At 40.9% G+C, this 20,472-nt stretch overlaps 2 long non-coding RNA genes across 2 annotated transcripts in view; one reads left to right on the top strand and one right to left on the bottom strand.

The window, feature by feature from the left end:
• LOC147698912 (uncharacterized) overlaps window positions 1-20,472 on the bottom strand; it is a 776,736-nt gene that overhangs the window by 211,643 nt on the left and 544,621 nt on the right. The gene's annotated exons all lie outside the window — the stretch shown is intronic.
• LOC147698916 (uncharacterized) lies at window positions 1,972-20,018 on the top strand. The gene is made up of 5 exons (XR_015299238.1): window positions 1,972-2,100; window positions 10,491-10,537; window positions 11,125-11,160; window positions 16,029-16,107; window positions 19,915-20,018. It is a non-coding gene; the product is annotated as an uncharacterized LOC147698916 (long non-coding RNA).

Genomic DNA, 20,472 nt, shown 5'->3' with positions numbered 1-20,472 from the left:
AAGAGTTGGGTAGACTGCAGTGTAAAAGAGTGGGGTGGAGTAGATTAGGGTGAAGTGGAGAACTGTGGAGTGAAGTAGATTGAGTGGATTGGAGTAGATTGGGTGGATGAGAGTATGCTAGATAGGAATGGTAGAATGCAGTGGAGTGGGGTAGACTGTAGTGAAGTGGACTGAGGTAAATTAAGTTGGGGTACAGTGAAGTTGAGTGGGACAGAATGGAGTGGAAGAGCGAAGGGGTGTAAAGTGGTGTGGTGTAGAGTGAAGTAACGAGCCCTGTCGTAGAGTGTCGTATAGTGGAGTGTCATGGAATGGAGTGGCGTGGCATGGCACCGAATGGAAGGGCATAGAGTGGAGCAGAGTGTTATAGAGTGAAGTGCTGTAGATTTTGGTAGAGAGTAGTGTAAAGTAGAGAAACGTAGTGTGGACTATGCATGGTGTGATAGTTCACTTCCATTACAGACAGCACATCTTCAATTGAAAATTGAAAATGGGCATTACATTTGCACAGACATATGGTTTTGCTGCACACAAATGATATTGTATTGAAACATTTGTTTTCACCACCCTCCAGAATTACAAAAAAGTACCTAATTTCTATTGTTCTCATTCTGATGTATTCTGAAATATCAGCACAGTTGTGTGCTAGAAAAGATACCATCATACAGCCTTTTCTCTTGCATAGGAACTCAATAGAAAGATTGACACATGCCTTTTCTCGCGTTGAAGTCAGCAGAAGAAAAGTAAACAATGAGTTCTCTCAGAGTACAAACCCTCTGTCTTATTTGACCTCTGTCTTTGAATGTACAGCAAATGAGACAAGATTTAAAGGCCTGTTTACAGATAATGCATACTTCCGGGAGAAATAAAGCCAAGCTGGAAAGCCTAACACAACAAACAAACAAAAAAGTCAGCTAGGAAAGATACACTCTGTAGAGTGACTCAACAAAAAATAAAAAACAGCCCCAAAAATGTGTGCAGTGCAAGGACACAAGTACTTGGGCAATGCTCCAGGGGAGGTTCACATTGCGAGAAGAGGGAAGTGAAGACTGCAGAACTAACCAGCAGGAAGCAAGCAATTGGGAGGGGCTTTGAAGCCCACCAATTTTAATTAATGGAAAAGCTCCAAGCCTACTAACTGTAAACAAAATGTCTTGAAGAAACCTAAAAAGTATGGCCCAAATAATGGCACTCTCAGAACCTCACACTGCATTTATCCTCAACACTCTGTCACACTATCATGGACACCCATCCACTTTCTGAAATCACCCAACTAACAGAGCCAACTCAGTTTGCAGTACAGGCTTTTAATATATCCCATGAAAAACAAAAATACAGAAATACAGCACTTAGGTGAATGAAACGCTCTTAGGAAATAGGTACATTTACACAGTTCAACGTGAAGTAAAATGTGTGAAACTAAAAGTGAATGCTTCATTGAATTGGTTGCTTCAAGGTTTGATTTACTCATTGTTAAGAAAGAAATCATTGTGTTTGCTTGTAAAGTTAAAGACCAGAAAGATAGGGCCTGGTTGGCGCCCATTTTAAAGTCAGTTTTGCTGAGCACCCAACGCACATAGAGCCCTGACTCACTACATTCACAATCATATAATCTCAATATTCTGTCTCGCTCTCTCACTGGCAGCAAAGCCAGACATCCCATTAGTGTTGTTTAAAGAGGGCTGCAACTGTCTTGCACAGTTTACACAGCATACATAACCTGCCAATAAGCAGTTAATCAGGATCAAGATTCATGGTGGTGCCATAAAATTGAGTGCCAGTGGGGACCTTTGGCAACCATAGTAAAATACATCATCCTGTGTGGCAATGTACCATACAACAGCTGACTAGTTTAACTACCATAGTATGTGGCTTAATTGACAGAGACTATGCGTATGCAAAAATATCAAACCTTTAAACAAACAGATCTGAGGATATAAAAGTGGCATTAAAGTATTGAAGAGCAATCCACATCCAGAATCTGACAGACTAAATTGAGGAGACTGCACTAAACCATGGCTCAGAAGGTGTTCTATGGCGTGGCGCTGGTCCTTATTATAGGAGTCATGCTTTTGAATGTACAGCCTGCTGAATCTGCCCCAGGTAATGTATAATCAATTTATCCACATTGTAGATCAGCCAACTTGAAAATAAGGTTAATCAAGGTAAAAATGTAGGCTTGCCCATACCTTCTGGGGGAAAAAGCGAACACAAAGGTGATTAGGGTGTAACACAGAATTAGATTTTGGTTTTATTTTCACAAAATGTATTCCTTCATTTTGTCCATGTGACTCATGTGTCCTTTCTAGTTAGCTATGAGTCGGAAGGTGTTTATTCCAAGGTAGCTCACATCTGGAGGGTCTTTGAAAGAGTCAGCAAAATAAAACTATGTTTAGGGTATGTTCTGGCAAAATGCAATAACATTTGTACACTCTAATAAATGATTTACGCAAATTGCTCTGTCATGTTCCAAAAATGAAATCTATACCAAGACTTTATTGTGACATTGACTGTATGACCTTTTTTAAAAACTCTCAGTTTTTCATTCTTAAAAGTGGTTTCAATTGTGCAATTAAAGATGGCAACCAGAGTTGTGAAATGTTGGGTTTAAATATCAAAGTGTGAAATTCAAAAAAGGCAGTTGTAGGTGCACAGAAGATACATGCCCTCAAGTGTGGTGAAATTCAATGCACTGCAGTGGGGTTTGAATGGGGATCTGTATAGCAGGAGTGGAGGTAATGAGGCAACAGAAACGATGCGGTTCACTCTCTCAAACTTTATGAGATGATCTTTCATGATATATGTATGTGTCTATGGTACTTATAGAGCCTGACCCTTGTCAAAAAGCAGCAGAGTGCTCTACTAGGTCACAGGCAAATATATAATGACCAAGTGATTGGTGAGGAGCTGGTATGGAGGGGGACTATTAGTGTCCTATGATCAATGCATCTGACTCCATCACATGACTGCAACTAGGTACAGAACGCTATCTCCCTGAGTTGTGTAAATGTATTCTTGTTATTTACTCATTCATGTCTAATCTCTCTATGCTGACGGTTAAGGCTGGTCTTCACAAAACCACCTCCAGTGGAGGCAGAACACAACAATTTGTGTGCAAAACGTATAACTTTAGACTTGAGTTTTTCTCCTTTAACTAAAAGTCTACTCAAATAAATTATGGCTGAAGGCAGAAAATGCTCTCTCTAGTCTTCAAAGTTGTGTCATTCTTATTTTAAACAGACGAAGTGGTAAAGAGAATGGAAGTGCTGGGCAAAGAGAAAAGAAAAGAGAATGGTACCATTACCCAGTATAAAACAATGTGACTAGGCCCCTTGTTTTGTAAACAGCTATCTATGAAATGCAGTACATTCCACAGCACCAGTTACCTAAACATGGAGTGAACGAGTACCACATGTGCGCTCCATCAACCTTAAAGGATGCTGGCTCTCTAGCTCATTATGGACCTCAGTGGTGAAGCCATAATAGAGCAGGAGTGTCAAAAGGCTCCTGCTTTGTCAGCTGAAGAAGGGACAGTAGTGCTGCTGCTGGGGTGTGCTGGGCTCTAATACCACCAGCTCTTGTAAGAACAGGACAGCCAGCAAGGGTTCACAGGCAGCGGTTACATAAGGCACAGCTTCTTCTTGACGGTTGTAGTCCACAGGTGTATTCTTAGTGCAGGCGGTCTACCTCATAAGGATTGAAATCCCACAGAGTTTCTCATCTTTCAAGTAAAGGATATAATGTAATTGAGAGTGACCATAGCCAGCAAATATTAGAAATGTATTTTGAACTTCCAAAACACCAAAACTATTTAACTATCCAAGGTCAAATCAGTACGATTAACCATAGGAAACTCATTTGGAAACCAGATAAAAAATATGTTTTGGAAAAAAAGGCCCAAAAATTGGTCCAATAATGTTTTAATGACCAATCTATCCAATCTACTCTTAAACAATGGGAACAGTTTACCAAGAATGCAATCGAATTGGATGAAGGTACTTCAAGTAGTAGGAAAACCCAAGTAAGGATAAGTGTAAAAAGAGATATTGATATTAACCTTCCACACACAATTAAAAAAATAAGGTGGACCCGTAACAAACTGAGGAAACAGCTAACCAGGTTACCAGAGAACGAGGAAATTAGAAATCAACTGAGAAGTGTGAACAATAACTTGAGAAAATTGTTGTGGTCTGCAAAAAACAAAGCCCAGCAGGAACTGTGGACAAAAATCTTTCACGCAAGTAATCTCACAAACTCTAGAGAATTTTGGAAAATAATTAATGATCTTAACAGATCTAACAAACACGTTGTAGCCTTGCCAATAACAAAAGAGGATTGGGTAAGATTCCTTAAAAAGACCCTATTTGCTGAATCAGAATTCAGCCCCAAGGAGAACAATCAAATATTGCAGACCGAAAGAGGGCAAGAAATGGATCTGGTAAAAGTCTTCTTAGAAATCGAAGTAGCCAATCTAATAAAGAAACAAAAGGATGGAGCACCGGGACCCAACGGAATACCATTTGCACTTTATAAGGAGGACCCGGCTCTATGGGCTACTTACCTGACAAAGGTGTTTAATGAAGTTGTCGAAACAAGGCAAATACCGGAATCCTGGAGAGGATCATTAATATCTCCCGTTTACAAGAAGGGTAATTGGCAACTACCAGAAAATTATCGCTTGATCACACTCCAAGACACGGATGCAAAGCTATTTGCGGGTCTTCTACTAGCAACTCTGTCAGATTGGGTTAAAGAAAAGCTAATATTACCCCCAAACCAAACCGGATTCATTAAAGGTTTAGGTACTGCAACAAATATTTTAATTCTATCAGTTTTAACGGATAAGGCACTTTTATGTAAACAGTCCCTCTATTTTTGTTTCATCGATTTTAAATCAGCATTTGATCTTGTAAACAGGTCTCTTCTACGGAAAAAACTTGAAGATTATGGAATCCCGGGCTCACTACTGAACCTTATTCAATTACTGTATTCCGAAAACTGGGTCAGGGTGAGCATCGGTGATGGGCGAACCTTATCCAGTAAAATATTGGTGACGCGTGGCCTTAAGCAGGGTTGCGTCCTTGCTCCATTACTTTTTAACTTATTTTTAGCTGACCTCACCAATGCACTAAACGAAGTGAACTCACATCCACCAAGGCTGGCAGGAACACAATTATCAAATTTGTTGTATGCAGATGACGTGGTGTTGTTGAGTCAGACAAAAGTAGTACTGCAAAGACTAATTAATCGAACACTTAGTTATGCAAAGGATAATCAAATGGTAATAAATGAGGCAAAGACAAAAGTAATGGTGGTCACAAGGAGGAGAAGACAAAAAAACAAATGGATGCTGGGACAAACTCAGCTAGAGCAAGTTGATAACTACCGATATCTCGGCGTTCTATTTAATGAGAATGGAAATTTTCTCCCCCAGAGGAAAGATATCACTAGAAAAGCAAATAGCTTGATTGCGGCTTTTAGAACCATACAAAAGAAACTAACTGCCTTGACATACGGTCCTTTACTAAAAATCATAACTGCTAAACTATTACCGACCTTAACATACGGTGCTGAAGCCCTAAATCGTAAGGATGCGGACTTAATTAACAACGCAGTGGCAAAAACATACAAAATACTATTCCAGCTACCATGCAATGCCTCACAGGCACAAGTAAGGCTCGAGTTTGGGATAAACAATCAACAATACGCCCGTCAAGGCCAAATTTTGAAAGTCTGGAACCGTGTAAAAAATGACCAGGATAATCAATTGTCCCGAGCCTTATGGCAAGAAGTAAGAGACAATCGTAAACTTCAAGCCTGGGCTTATCTAAATAAAGCAAAAGAAGAATTTGGAATAACAGCAATTTGGGAAAATACAATCACCCAGGAAAGCTTTAAAAAAAAATTAATAAATTGGTTACTCATTTATCGCTGCTAAAAGACAAAGAAATATTGGTAAAAAGGAAGCATGCATGGCCAATTATAAACGAATATAAAAAAAAGCAAGTCCAAAAATACCTTGAAACTCCATGGTCCCACCAAAGTAAGCGATCATTTATAAGTGTACGCTTTGGACTCTGGCCAGGCTTGTGCCATCTTCCACCATGGAAGGCCATTGAGGGCAATATGACATGTAGGCTATGTAAACTGTGACAAGAAGATATTCTGCACTTGGTATGTCTTTGTTCTGCAATGGATACAGATGGAAAGCAATCCTCAGGAGGTTATTTAATGCCCGAGGTATAAGGACTTGTAGACAAGCAGTAATGGCTTGTCTAAACCCGAAAGATCTACCAATGAACTCTGCTTTTGTAAAAATTTTATCGGTGATCGGGAAAAATCTTAAAGAAAATTTTAATTAGATTTCGTTTTTATGAAATGCATGACGTTTTTAAAAATCTGATTACTTAAAGATATTTTAAATATATATCTGTTTTGTAAGATTTTAATTAATCAAACAAATAAACATGAATTGAAAGTAAAGGATATGTGGGGTGAAGGGAATGATACTAGCGCCGCAGCAGTGGCATGCTGATTGTGCACCCGGCAGGGCCAACACTTCTCACCACGAACAACAGCAACTACCTTCATGACTATCTCACACTAAATGTGTTTTGTTCTTTACTCCTTCTTCTCAATTTTTCAACATCTCAAACCTAATGTTTTTGTGTAACAGTTTCATTTTCTCTCTTTATCCGTTCCCCGAAACAATATGCCAACTCATTCATTCTATCTTCTCCTTAAACCCCTCTGTCAATTCTCTTCCACTCATTTGGTGATTGTGCAAGTCATGTCACGTGTGTGATTATCTCCTGCAGTCCTACCTTTGAGCATGTGGCGACGGGCACACTGTCACTCTCACTCTCCTCATCTGAAAATTAACATCATACAGTGATAAAACCTGCTCTGCATGTGTAGATGGGTCCATTACACCTGCTTTAGTGAATGTCTCAGTGAGTTCAACCCCACCCTTCTTTTCCATCGGTGGCACACCACAGTGTCCGCTTTTATAGTTATCCTTTCGGGAGCAATGAGGACAATTCACATTTTGTTCAACCTAAATGCTCACCAAGCCCCTGCAATTCCCCGACAAGGTTAATCCAAGTACTCAATATGCAAAATGTGTGTCCACAACCTAGCATTCTTATGCTTTCATTCAAACCTTAGAGTCACGGATAACTGACTATTTGCTATTGCGTGAGTTGACTACAGCTGATAACACATGTAGATTTTCAATATGGTGCTTGTATGAGAATGTGAATACGATTTAGTGTTTCTGCCCTCTTCAAACATTTGTACAGTTAGCAGAACCCTTCTTCGGTTTGGTGTTGCGTTTTCCATGCAAATGCTATGCTCATGGGTAACAAAATGGTTTTAAGTTAGGAGTGAATTTTAGGTGAAACTCCAAATCAAATATAGAAAAATCTAATTTCTCATCACCTTTTGATTCGTTGTGCAAATTATTCACTTTATACGCCCTGTTGGGATCTCATTGTAAACATAGAAGACAGACCACCTTTGGCAAATCTTGATATCTTATTATCTTATGTTATGTTATTCAATGCCTGCCAGAACTCAAAGTACAAATAAAGCGGTTCAAAAGGGGGTGGTGATGGATGGAGCATCTGAACCAATCAAACACTCACACCCAGTCAACAGATCTGGGTTTAATCCATCACCGTTCTTTAGCCCACTCTGCCACCCCAGTTCAGAGATGGCCATATGCAAATCAGTCTGACCCTGTGCCTCATGGGAACAGTCCAGCCCGAACTGCCAAGCCATGCCTTCCCTCGACCGGAAACAAGCTTCCTAGGACCGGTTTCTGGCTTCATTACTATGATATAAACTGTATCAACTGTAAAAGGTGGCATGAGATTCCCTAGCATCACAAATTACTGGCAAGCATCATCAGAACTCCTGCACCTCTGTTACATCCTACACACCTCCCTAAATACCCAGAAATTAGTTGCAATGGTAACGGCCCTGATTGGGTGCATAATATAAGTGAATCCAGAATGCTCTACACTGATGTCCCTGACTGCCTCCTCTCTTCCTATTCGGTCTTGGCCACCATGCCCTATGCCTGGAGAAAAGCCCATACACTCCTGAAAGTATTTATTTTTATTCATTTATTTATTTAACATGTTTTGTATAGCGCTGGCTGGACCCGGGGGTATCTGAGGGCTTTACATGGGTTTTCATAGCAGTATAGGAAATTTACAATTAAGTAGTATTCAGAAACCAATACAGAAAGATAAAAATCAGTTTAAATAATACACAATAAAACAAACAAATTATAATCACAAGAGAATAAGTGGGGTATGGGAATGGGGAGAGGCAAGGGGGGAAAGTTAGGCGATAAAAGACAGCTATACGTAGATAAATATGTAACATGATACATGGTTACAATGAGGTAGTGTTCAGGGTAGCTCAGGTTGATATCGTCACAGTCAGAGAGTCGTATGGGTAGTCACAATTAAGGCATTTGAGAAGGGGGGATGGGTGTGTGAAAAGGGTAGGCTGAGTGGGGAGGGAGGTTTAGGTAAGACTTGGAGGGGCGGCAGGTCTTGTAGGCAAAGGTTGGTCAGGGGAGTTAAAGGGAGAGGAAGAGGAAGGAGGGGTGTAAGACATTCATGCTTATAGACGGTAAATATCCCTTATGGAATGCCCCAAGCAATAATGGTGTCTTTTCTATAGCTGGCTTGCTTATAGACTAAACATGTGAATCCTTTACTGAAGGACAGGCCCAATTTAACCTACCTTAGAAATATTTCTGGGACTACCAGAGAATACAATATTGGTTGTGAAAAGGACAAGCTCCTCCCATCCCATCTTCAGTCCTGGACCACTTGAAGAAATTGGTTATACACAAAGGGGTGGTGTCTGTTCTCTATCAAATACAGCCAGACTGTCAATACTTTACACCAGAGGTCCCTCCTTAAAATTCTGGTGGTCAAATAGGCCATGTATACAATATTCAGATGAGGATTGGCAAAGCTATAGTCCACACATGATGGCCATATCAGGAAAGCCAGACTAAAATTACAATATTTTAAAATACTTCAGCAATGACATTGAATACCCTTCCGACTACAGCAATCCTTACTACTTCCAAAGCAACATGTAAGGCGTTTGGGCCCCTGGACTGATACATTGTTCATTTCCTGTGGGGATGCCCTGCATTAACCCATTGGACTTCTTTCACCATTATGATTGCACAAACGGGTCCTTTTAGAGGACCCGTCACAACTCAAATGATTCTTCCTCATGACTCTACCCAATGCCCGGATAATCCCAATCAACAATACAGATGGCAAACCATGGCACTGGCAACAGCAAAAATCTGTATCCTAAGATTGTGGTGCACTAACATCTGTCCATCCTATGACTCCTTGCTCAAGGAAATGTGTAAATCTGGAGTTTGTGACCTCATTGCAGCCAGGCAGAATGATCGACTGGAGACGTTTATAGAGCTGTGGAGTTTGTTCATAAGAGGCCGCAGGACTAGACCATATAACTTGGTACAAATGGACTATGAGGGATCCGATATACCGTCTTACCCATGGGATTAATCAGGGGAACCCGTATTGAGGCTCAAGAATACTTGTCTGCAATTAGCTAACAGACTTTCTCAGAACAAAAGATAATGGACACCTGAAAGGTAGGAAGGTTCCGTACTAACACACACCTCCTTTCTTTTTACCGTTCACCACCTCGCCTCCCCGTCCCCCTGCCTGGATTCCCCGCTTCTTATAGAAAATGGTTACATTTACCCTCTATCAGTAAAAAGCCAAAAGGCAGGATGCTTTACCTTGCCATACATTGGACTTTGGAAGGCTCCTATAGTCCTGTGCTTTTGAATAGTCCAGTAACTTGACCGTGCATGCTGACACGTTTGTTTTACAAGGCTTTACTTTTCTTGTATGATACATGTAAAACCCAGTAGAAAAGTGTGAATGAGGGTAGATTGACTGGTGAATACATTTCTACCTCTGACGACCATTATTAATGCTTTGCCTTCATTGGTTTATGTCTTCTTGACAACCTTTCTCTCAGTTGCTGCACGAAAATGTAATGCTGTTAATAGCGACACAATATCAGCACATGAACATTACTGCCCTGTTCTTCTAGGGATTGTGTGACTTATCTATTGACAATCAATGTATAAGTTTAGCTTAACTATGTTAATATTCCAGGGTTCCAGGTTAGGTTCACTTTATCCCACCTCAAGAAAATCTTAAGAACTTAGTATAGTTTTTGAATCAGCCTTGAGGGTTTACTCCTTCCGTGAACCATTTTCAGCATGGTTAAAACATGAGACATTAAACCAAGTACCTTCGAATTTGCCTTTAGCCAGAAAATCAGATAGTATCCTTTAAAAATAGGTATGTGCTTCTGTTGGATTAGTGCACTAACACTGATGTAATTCTGTCTTTGCCAGGATCATGAGAGAGTGTATTGGTCAAACTCTGTCTTTTCTTTTTCTCCTGCAGAAACTCGAGAGTCAAGGCTGGGTGATGATCGTGCTTCAGGATTGCGTGTATGTATTGCAGGTTTTGTAGTCGTGCTTGTCAGCGAGGGTCCCAATGGGGGAAGAGAGAGGAGTGAACCACACTGTGCCCATTTACCAATGAAGCCAGGCAAAGCCTTGTGGCTTGAGGGTAGCAATTCTCCCACACAAGTGCAAGGATGGCTGCCAAGTCAAGTGGTCATGTCAAGAACCCGAGAATTCTTGTAAGATCTTCATCACTCTCACATGTAATAGGCATTGACAGAACCCATGGAATCTTGAGAGCCAACATACATTGGCAATGTACACAGCTCTTCAAACAGGAAGGGGGGGTCAGCACTGAAACCATATTTTAGAAAGGAAATAATTTGATGAGTAAATTCACAGTTATTAGATTCACTCCATTGGTCAGGTTGTACAGTCTTTAATCAGTCTGGACTGTATAAGTATAAGTGAACCCTCTTTTATTCTGCTTGGTTATTCTTTACAAGGTAGTAGTTGTAGGGGAAGTACTTTATAGTACATCACAGTTTGCTTATCAATCGTTATTGTCATTGATTTAGTTGTCGTAGCGCAAAACCATTGTTATGTCTTCTTCTTGCTCTTCTTTTTTTCAGGCTAACCGGCCGGGAGCTGAGGAAAGAGAGTCAGAGGTATGTATTGTATCCTGGAGTAAAGATATTGTTCATCTCCACTCTTTCTTCTACCTTGTATCTCACTTCCAACAATACCTCAGTAAGCATTATCTAGTCCTCTGCCACTTTCAGAAAGACTGGTCTTTACTCTCTAGTCCTTTATTGTTTCCTTTGTCCTTCCCTGACAGGTCTTTCCTTCCTATGAATTCATGTTAATTATGTTTTAGAACGTTTTGCTGAAAAGAAAAATATATACCAATATATAAATCCTTTGGCCGGTATAATTCTATCTATCCCCTTACCTCGTACTAAATATGAAACTCAAACTAATTTCAAAAGGAAAACCAAACTTGGCGCACCAAAAAAAGATATAATAATCGTTACTCTTCTGTTATTGTGATGTATAACTCTGCCAGTCTGTACTTTACTTACTTAGCCTCCCCTACACCACTGCCCAGTCTGGCCGCCTCTTCCCAAGCCATACGAAGGTGTGATCATGCTCCTGGCTTGGCCACACCCCTCCAGAAGCATGGCAGAATCGAGTGCTTGTCCCGCTAGTTCCCGCTCATCCCTGTTCTGTTTCCCTGACTGCTGCAAGTTTGGCATGTGTGTCTCTGTAAGATTCTCTTAGCCCGGAGGTGTCCAGTCCAGGGTCGGATTGGAAAGGCGGCCACTCGGGCAATGGCTGATAGGCCGATATCCAAATTTCAGCTGTGGGCTGCTTTTATGGGCAGCCTTGGGGGGCGAGTTGGGAGGTGTCTATGTTGTTCAGATGCCTCCAGTGGCCCAGTGGGTGCCCGAGAGGCCTTTCTGGAGGCAGATGGGCGTCCTTTACCTCCCTTTTATCAACGGGCTGATGTGTCACTCCCTATCTTTCTCTGGCTGGACCTTTTATGTATGTATATTGAGCAGAGCAGGGGGCCTGAGCGGATGTGGCCTCACTTCTTTACCAATCTATCTCTAGATTTCTAATCAAGGTCCCGTCAAAGAAATCAGCTGTCTTTCTGGATCGTGTGTTTCAGAACTTCCCACTTGTTTGGTGGTTTCTGATCTTGGCATCACCTTCTCTCTCTTGCTACCCTGCATTCTTGTCAGTCTTCTCCCACTCTTGTAGTATTGTTCCCTGTCTCTTTCTCTGCTATCCTCCCAGTTCTGTAAAAGAAATGTCCTTCCTTCCTTCGTTTCTATTCCTCCTCCTTTACCTTTCAGCTTTAATCTTGCTTTTCCTTCCATTCCAGGGGTTGATGCCATTACAGACACTTGCCTTACCTTCTTTTATATATTCCCAGTATCCTTACACTATTCTGTTTACACAGGGAGCTTTGACCAACTCACGGAGACCTTGAGTACTTTGGTTTTACATGATTAAACAGTACAGAATGACAAAGCATGCAGACAAGACAAGTGAGCTTAACAAAGCATATGCTCACTTGCCATTGAAACCAAGCAGCACCCGATTGATGATATTCCTCAGGCCTAAACCGGTCTTGGGTGTAGTGTGCCTCTCCTGAGTGCACCTAAGCATGAAACAGCCGACAGGAATGTAGTAGCAGCTTCTTGAATGATGAGTAAGCTCCACATGCACAGGAGAGAGGTCTGTCCAGTTTCTCGACCACAGTAAACTGTTCTCAAAAGAATGCTCAGGCATTGAAACCAAACCATGTCACTCACTAACAATGTCACCTTCCACGTTCCACGTAGAACTTAATAAGTATACAAACCATAACATTGGGTTGCTTTAGGTCCTGACTTTGCAGTTTGGACTGGACTGTGTCATGATCTGTTGCCACAATAAAGCAGCAAAGGTCACATGTCTAACCCTCTGGTGCAAGGGCTCAGTTTAAAGCAGCATTAGGAATTAGAAATCCAGTTGGACAGCAATCTATATTCAAGTCAACTCACTGAGCAGTACTGTGTAGGAGGTGTTTCCTGGTCACGTTCAGTCCCACTAGATGAGTTCAGGGACAGAGTGGTATTACTAACCCTCAACATACAGGAGAGGAAACTTTAAAATGTTCTGAAACTCAAGTCTAGTGCATCAAGCGTTAACAGTAAACAAGCAGAAAGAGAATATGAATGCAGGTGTATATGTCATAGTCAACAAAAAAGATATGAACATTCCTAACATGGCTAGGAAGTTCCTAGCATCCTAACACCTTATCGCTGCTTCTAATCGCTATGCTAAAAATTAACAGAAAATAGCTCATAAATCAAGGGGCATATTCACAACGTCACTTTCAGTGACACTGCAGTGGCGATAGGGGCTTTGTTAAGGCACTTAATGTTGCTTAATGCTGCCTTGTAAATAAGGCACCCTTTCAAGCTGTACTTAGCGTGAAAGGAGAGGACAATGGGTGTTGCTGTGGGCATTCCACTGCAACACCCATTGATTTTGACGCTGACCCCTATTTACAAGGGTGGTGTAAATAGGAGGCAGCACGAAAATTAAGACCACGGAAAACCTGGTCTTAAACAGGCAAAACAAGGAGAAATTTAAATTTATCCTCGTTATTTCTGTTTTCATGTGTGTGGCTTTGTGCGGCATACATAGAAACAGCAAAAGGCCATTGATTGTTTATGTGCAGGAAGGTGAACTTTTCTGCACATAAACATTTTTTAAAAAATAACGTTTTGCAACTTCTAAGTGTGTTGCATTAGGCAACACACATACAATTTACAAACCCCATTCATAGATTGTTTATGTGCAGGAAGGGAGGCCTTCATGCACATAAACAATCTTCCCCTCAATGCAGACACCCTTGCATTATGGCGCAAGGTTGCTTGTGTTGGCGCTAGGCTGCTACTTTTTCCCCAGCACTGGGGAAATTCAGGGCTGCACCACATTATTTCTTAAGCCAAGGAGGCTAATGCCGTGCTCCGCCACTTCATTGTTAATATGCCCCCAAGTTTCATACGATGCATCTCATAGCCATTCTGAAGCACACCTCTTGCATAAGAATGATCATCAGTGCTTGGCTCCAGGAACAGCTCAGACTGAGGATAGTTGATGCTGCAAACCAGATCAGCTTCTAGCTTCATAGTTCTGTCGTGAGACCCTTCGAATTAACAATCAGATACCTTGGTTTATATATATATATATATTTCCTTGAGTATATAGGTGGGTGAGTATCTGTGTGTGTGAGGGAGATGCAATGTGAGTAGCAAATTTGGTGAATGGGAGGGCGTGTCAGTGGCTCTATGTGTGAGTGAGTGGTGGTGTCAGTGGCTCTCTGGGAGGGTATCTGGGTGCGTAGTGACTGTATGGGTGAGTGAGTGGATATCTGAATGGCTATATGAGTGAGTGACTGGGTGTTTAAGTGGCTGTATGAATGAGTGAGTGGGTGTTTGGTTTAGTGAGTTGGTGTGTGAGCAGTTGTATCAGAGAGTGAGTGTCTGTGTGAATTGCTGTAGGGGTGACTGAGCGTATGCGTGAGTGCTTGTATGTACGTGTGAATGGGTATGAAGTGATTATGTGGGTGTGTGAGTGCTTGTAAGAGTGAGTCAGTGGCTGTATGGATGAGCGAGGGTATGTGGAGTGACGGTGTAGGTAAATAAGTGTGTGTGTGAGTAGTTGTATGTGTGAGTGTGTGGCTATGTGAGTGACTGTTCGTCTGAGTGACTTGTATGTGTGGATGTATGGCTGAGTGAATGGTTGTGTGAATGGCTGTACTACACGTGGGTGTGAGTACCTCTATGGAGGAGTGAGTGGGTATATGAAAACTCATCTGAGTCTGTGAATGGGTATGTGAGTGGTTGTGTGTTTGTTTCCATGGTAATAAGAGGGGGCGTGAGTAGTTATATTCATGATGTCCCCTGAGGCATTTCCCTGTTTTTGTGTATGCTGCAGAAGCAGCACACATAAAAAGAGGAATAAACTAGAACAAATTAAGATATTTCTCATCATAACACTTCAAATGGGGATGTGTAGCATTTCAACACCTTCCCAGGTTTACCAGTAACGTAATTTTGGAAATGCACCAAAATCTATGGGTGGATGCATGGGACATCCACACTCCACCCATGGATTGCCACCCATTCAAGATGGCCTTACACAGATTGATAAATTGAACGTAAGAGTTGTGTAGCTCTTGAGACCCATAGCGTGGTGGAAGGGTGAGCAACTCTGTGATAAATATGCCCCTAAGGCTCTACTAGTAGAAACTATCCCCCACCTCTAAATAAGGTTGCCTAATTGAGTTAGGAGGGGTGGAAATGAAAATGAGCATAAATCAAATATAGTTTTCGCACACTCTGCCATATTCTCAAAGAGTGGCTAAATAACGTAAACTGACCTTTAAAATTCATCTTTAGTATTGGCATACATTTGTCTTGGTCTCATGGGGCCTCCATCCCTTGAGGAGCACACACTCATCCAAATCTAAAGAAGGGAGCATTAATTGACCACTCATAATGAGGGCCTGGGTAAGAACTGATAGTAATTGTGTGCTCAAATACAGGGGTGAGTGCAATTTGTACTCATCTCGAAGGTGCTGTTATGTACTCAGAGTCAAACATTATTTGCACCTGTTTTTTTATTTACATTGGTGTGTATCTTGCTCTGAACTATTGTGTGTGTTTAGATGCTTCACGCTGAGTTGTTTCCTCTTGCATAAGGTACACTTGGAGCATGTATTCAATATAATTTACAATGATTTTAGTTTGTTGAATTTTAATTTTGTAATTTCATGGAAAATGTAAATGCATTTCTATTACTGTATGTTTGTGTCTTTTTTTATTACAGTACATTGACAGGTGCTGTTTTTAGAGAGTTAGCCTGTGTAGGTAACTATACCTGATAATTGCATGACTTAGTTGCACTTTTTAGGCTTCGCAAAACTGCTACAAACATGAGCTAACATATTAAAATCCCCTATTTCTGTGTACAGCAAGAGACAGAAGAGCTTGGACTCCTTCGTTCTCTGCAATTATAAAAGGGACGATTATTGGACCACTCATTCCAGCATGGTAAGCAAGGGGTCGCACGATAGAACCAGAAGTAGGTAAATGTAATCATATCATATATGCTTCATGATACCACTTTCCCTTCTAAATGAACCCATTTTGTGGTAAGAGCAAAGGGATCCCCTCATGTTGTGGTTGGAGCAGCAGGGTCACTTTGATCTCACTAACTATAACGGGTCACTACCTGGGGCGAATATGGGGACCATCCTGTGAAGGGCCAAATGTTACATTCACATATGGCTACTGCTGTTGGAAACAGGACATAGTTTTAGATGGTGTAGTTGATTGAATTACAGCAATATATTATCCATGATTGAACATTAGAATTGAGCAGTAAAAACCCACAAAACTACATTAAGCTTTTTTCCAAAACTACACTTTAAATTGTTAGGGAGAGAGCTGCCACCACCATGAAGACCAGCACCATAGCCACCTCACTGATCAAATATGCTCTCTGAGGTTCAAATTGTTAAATTGGCAACATTTGCTGTTTCCCAGGATCACAAGAGCTGGAAGATACACTGCCACCCACAAAAACAAGGAAAATTAGTAGCTAGCATGATCTGCACCTTTGCTTTTCAAAAACAAATTGTAGTTGCATTGATAAGTTCCAACTTTCAAATCATGTTTCAAGAATGGTGCTCCTTAGCATACAAAATAAACAACAACTTTAAGTTGATTAAGTCTCTGATATTGCCTTGATGGAAAAAGATAAAATATAGTGTTTGAGGGGGAAATGAAAAAGTGAAATAAATATCAGCAAATTTGGGGAGCATTTAAAGCAGAGTGTTATTATCTAACTTCTTCTAGTTGAAGCAGAGTCTGGCTACTCGGTTCAGAAACCTCTAGAGGTTCGTACTTTTTTTTAAGTGGCCCATTCTTCAGGGGTTATTAAGAGTTATGGTGGGTGGTCTGCCATCTACCAGCAGGGTGGAGGTCACACATTGAGCCAGCTTGGCAGAATACCGCCAGCCATATATAGAAATCCCTCCTTGCCTGGTGCAGACCTCAGTGCATTGAGAGGTGCCACCGCCACTTTGATGGCTACTTTGAAGACACTGTAAATCTGTTGAGCAGCCGCCATGTTTCAGCTGGCCTCTTAGCTACCTTTTTTTTCAAAACTAACTCCCAAAGTGGGGGTTTGTATTTGAAAAACAGAAGACTAATAGCCCAAGCACTCTGGGAATTTGCTCCCAGGGTATGGGGTCAATTTAAAAAAAAATCTGGTGGGCAACCAGGCAATTCCTGGTGGTCCCAAAACACGGAAATGTATGTGCAAGATTGCTTGCTCTCAATAGCACGAAAGGTCCGAGATATTTAGAACAATGGCTGTATATCTGTTGGATTATTGGCCTAATGTTTTCACCATGGAGGCCTTCATTAGCCTTATTCTGGCTGCTCATCCAACTCTAAATAGAGAGGAATGGCAATCAGTTTGATGAACAGGGTACACCACCACCGTTGTGGCAGGGTACCCTATCCACTAAATTCTAAATGGCCAGATCCATATTAAATGTTATGATTCTAGTAAAGGATGACAGGCTGTTTAGTGCTCCTAGCCAGACAAACCTGTTAACCATTATATTTCCAGCCACAACCATGGTTTGGGAATTCTAAATTAATCATTCATTTGAGATTCAAGAACAAAAAATATAGAGGAAAACTCTAATGTTAAGGGACTTACTATCCTCAATTACAAAGTGCACACAGCTTAATCTAGTACACAGCCTACCATATTATTGACAATTCTGTTTCTTTAAACCCGGGCCGAAGTAGCTCCTCCTGCCACGTTCTCTATTTCTCCTATCACCAACACTTAGACATCTATCTGCAGAGTTCACCAGTTAGCCTGCCTCTATCCAATCAACCCAGCCCTCTAATTGATCTACTGCTCCCCGTTCTTCATCATTCTCTTTATTGGTTTGGTGCTAGTTTTGTGTTATGTAAATTCACATACATACATTCAAGAATCCCGTGAAAGTGCCCTTTGCAAGGAAGCCTTTGACGTTTTTTCAGACATCACCAGACTTACCAGAGAGATTGAGCCCTACTCATTCCACAAATGCTCCACCAAGACTGTTCATGAATAGAATCCAAAAGCTGCAGATCTCTGACTTGTAACTGGCCTTAAATCTACCTGGTATCGCACATATGGTCAAGACACCCCACAGACCATCAAATATGCAATTCACTGTTTAAGTAATGTACATACATAAATGCAGGCATCAGTCACTCTACCTACAAGTGCAATTTGCAACTACATTTATAATACAGTGGTTGACTCAGTTTCAGAGATGGATACTTGCGAAGGATGATGCAAAATGAGGTTTGTGCAAGATTTATAAATATGATGCAGTCAATTCATGAAATGCAGGATAGAAGTGCTGAGAACAGGAATTGGGGCAATAACTGACTGGCAGATAATGGAATGACGTGTCCAGCAGGTCAGCAGCTAGTGCACCCAGAGAAGCAATGAAGGAAACTCTTTTAAAGATAGCAGTAAATTGGAACTACATTCCAGCCCGAATATATCCAGTGCTTAATTTGAGCCTTTGGTTTCCGCTGCTCGGAACCAGCACTTAATTGTCAAATCTGGCCCTTGTGACAATCTGCTAAATGGAGGAACTGAAAGGCTAATTTAGAGATGACCGTAACAACAGTTAGTTATTAATTCAATATACATTAAAAATGACTGTTACCTGCCACACAAGCCACTCTAGGCAAAAATGAGATGAACATGTCTGAGTATTTTGGCAACCAAACTGGGGGAGATCACTTGTCCAAGGTACTTGAGGGTGCTTAGAATCAATGGATCAGAACAATGGAATTGGTAAGTGAAGCCCAAATTTGGGAAGTTATTAGAAATGCATTAAAGAAGAGTGGGTGGACAATTTATGATCTAGATGGGATATGTGCAGTCACGGACATTTAAAGGGATGGCGATGGAATGGAGACATCTTTGGTGACGAATTAAGGGTGGATATTATTGTCATATGGAATATGTTGATGTTAACCAGATACATACTAGACCAGGGCAGAATTTGAATTTACACTTATAGATTTAGAGCAATTTGCAATCTCCATAGAGTTCCGGACAAATTCTGTGAATCGCCACTTTGCATACTTTTTCCCAGTTCAAGCAATGTGATTACAACAAGAAGAAAGTGAAAGCTCGAGCAAGCGAGCTGGCAAGCATTAACATCATTTGGCATTCCCAAGCATGATTTTTGGTCACTAGCAAGCCTTCCAGTGTGATTTTCTATCACGAGTGGTCATGGGAGTAGCGAGGGTTAGAGTGCTGCTTCTCAGGTAGATTTGCACATCAAGAGGCAGGAAAATCAACTCCACATGCTCTTGCGCACCATGCTTTGGCATTGTCACAGATATATCAGCGTTGAATGAGCTACCGGCGTTAAATCGCATTGCAACAGCGTAAAATGCATTATTTCCACAGGTTGGCAGAATTCCGCAGAAACTTGCAAAGTTGTTGTGTGACTCTTTGGAATTACACTAAGTGAAGATCCACAAGTTCCATCAACCCCTAAGTACTGAAACAATATACTGGACATTTTTTGGCTCCTGATGGTCAGTGCCGGCTGTTTGCATTTTCTGTAAATTAAATTAAAAGATTTTGACCCACAATTACATAATACAACAGTTAAACTGTACCCTCACCGCAAATAGTACCCACCACAAGATTTGCAAAGACCAAAACACCTTTTGCTGCTACCTGTAATATGTTTTGTTTTCAGGAACATGATGGCCTGTTATTACAAGCTAATTACTATTAATATTTTTTTTTATCCACAGATTTCCATGACGTGAAATGTAAACTCAATGAGGCTGTCCCTCTCTACCAGCTTTTATTAAATTCATTGGCTGGTGAAATAAATAATAAATCATATTGAGATCTATCCTGAATGTGTTTTTGTGTTCTTTTGTGTCAGACAGTGGGAATCACAAGATCAATCCATGATATCACTTCAGAGTTTCAGAAGATGCGTCAAACTACACCTTGTTTATTACCATGTATCTAATTATTTAATCATCTTTGATGCTTTTGTGTTTCATTCACATTCTTTTCTTTTAGGTTGGTGCCATCATGCATGCATCAGAATGCAACCAATATGCAGTGTATTTTGTACGCTATGCAAAGCACCACATTAACTCGAGATCAAATATACAAGGAAAGGGTTCAGAACTAATTTTAAAGGTGTGCCCAATGAAGAATCTAGTGAGAAAAAAATTCCAATGTCTAGTAGTAAAAGATAGTGTACATGTGTATGGCTCGTTTTCACAAAAGCTTGTGTGTAATAGCCAAAGCACTGACAAAAGCAGACAAATGTCAATGTCATGTAGACCCCATGC

This window comes from Lissotriton vulgaris, chromosome 8 (genome assembly GCF_964263255.1).
Source record: "Lissotriton vulgaris chromosome 8, aLisVul1.2, whole genome shotgun sequence".
In the NCBI taxonomy this organism is placed as follows: Eukaryota; Metazoa; Chordata; class Amphibia; order Caudata; family Salamandridae; genus Lissotriton; species Lissotriton vulgaris.
The sequence above is the reverse complement of the archived record's forward strand: the minus strand, read 5'-3'. Positions and strand labels throughout refer to the sequence as shown.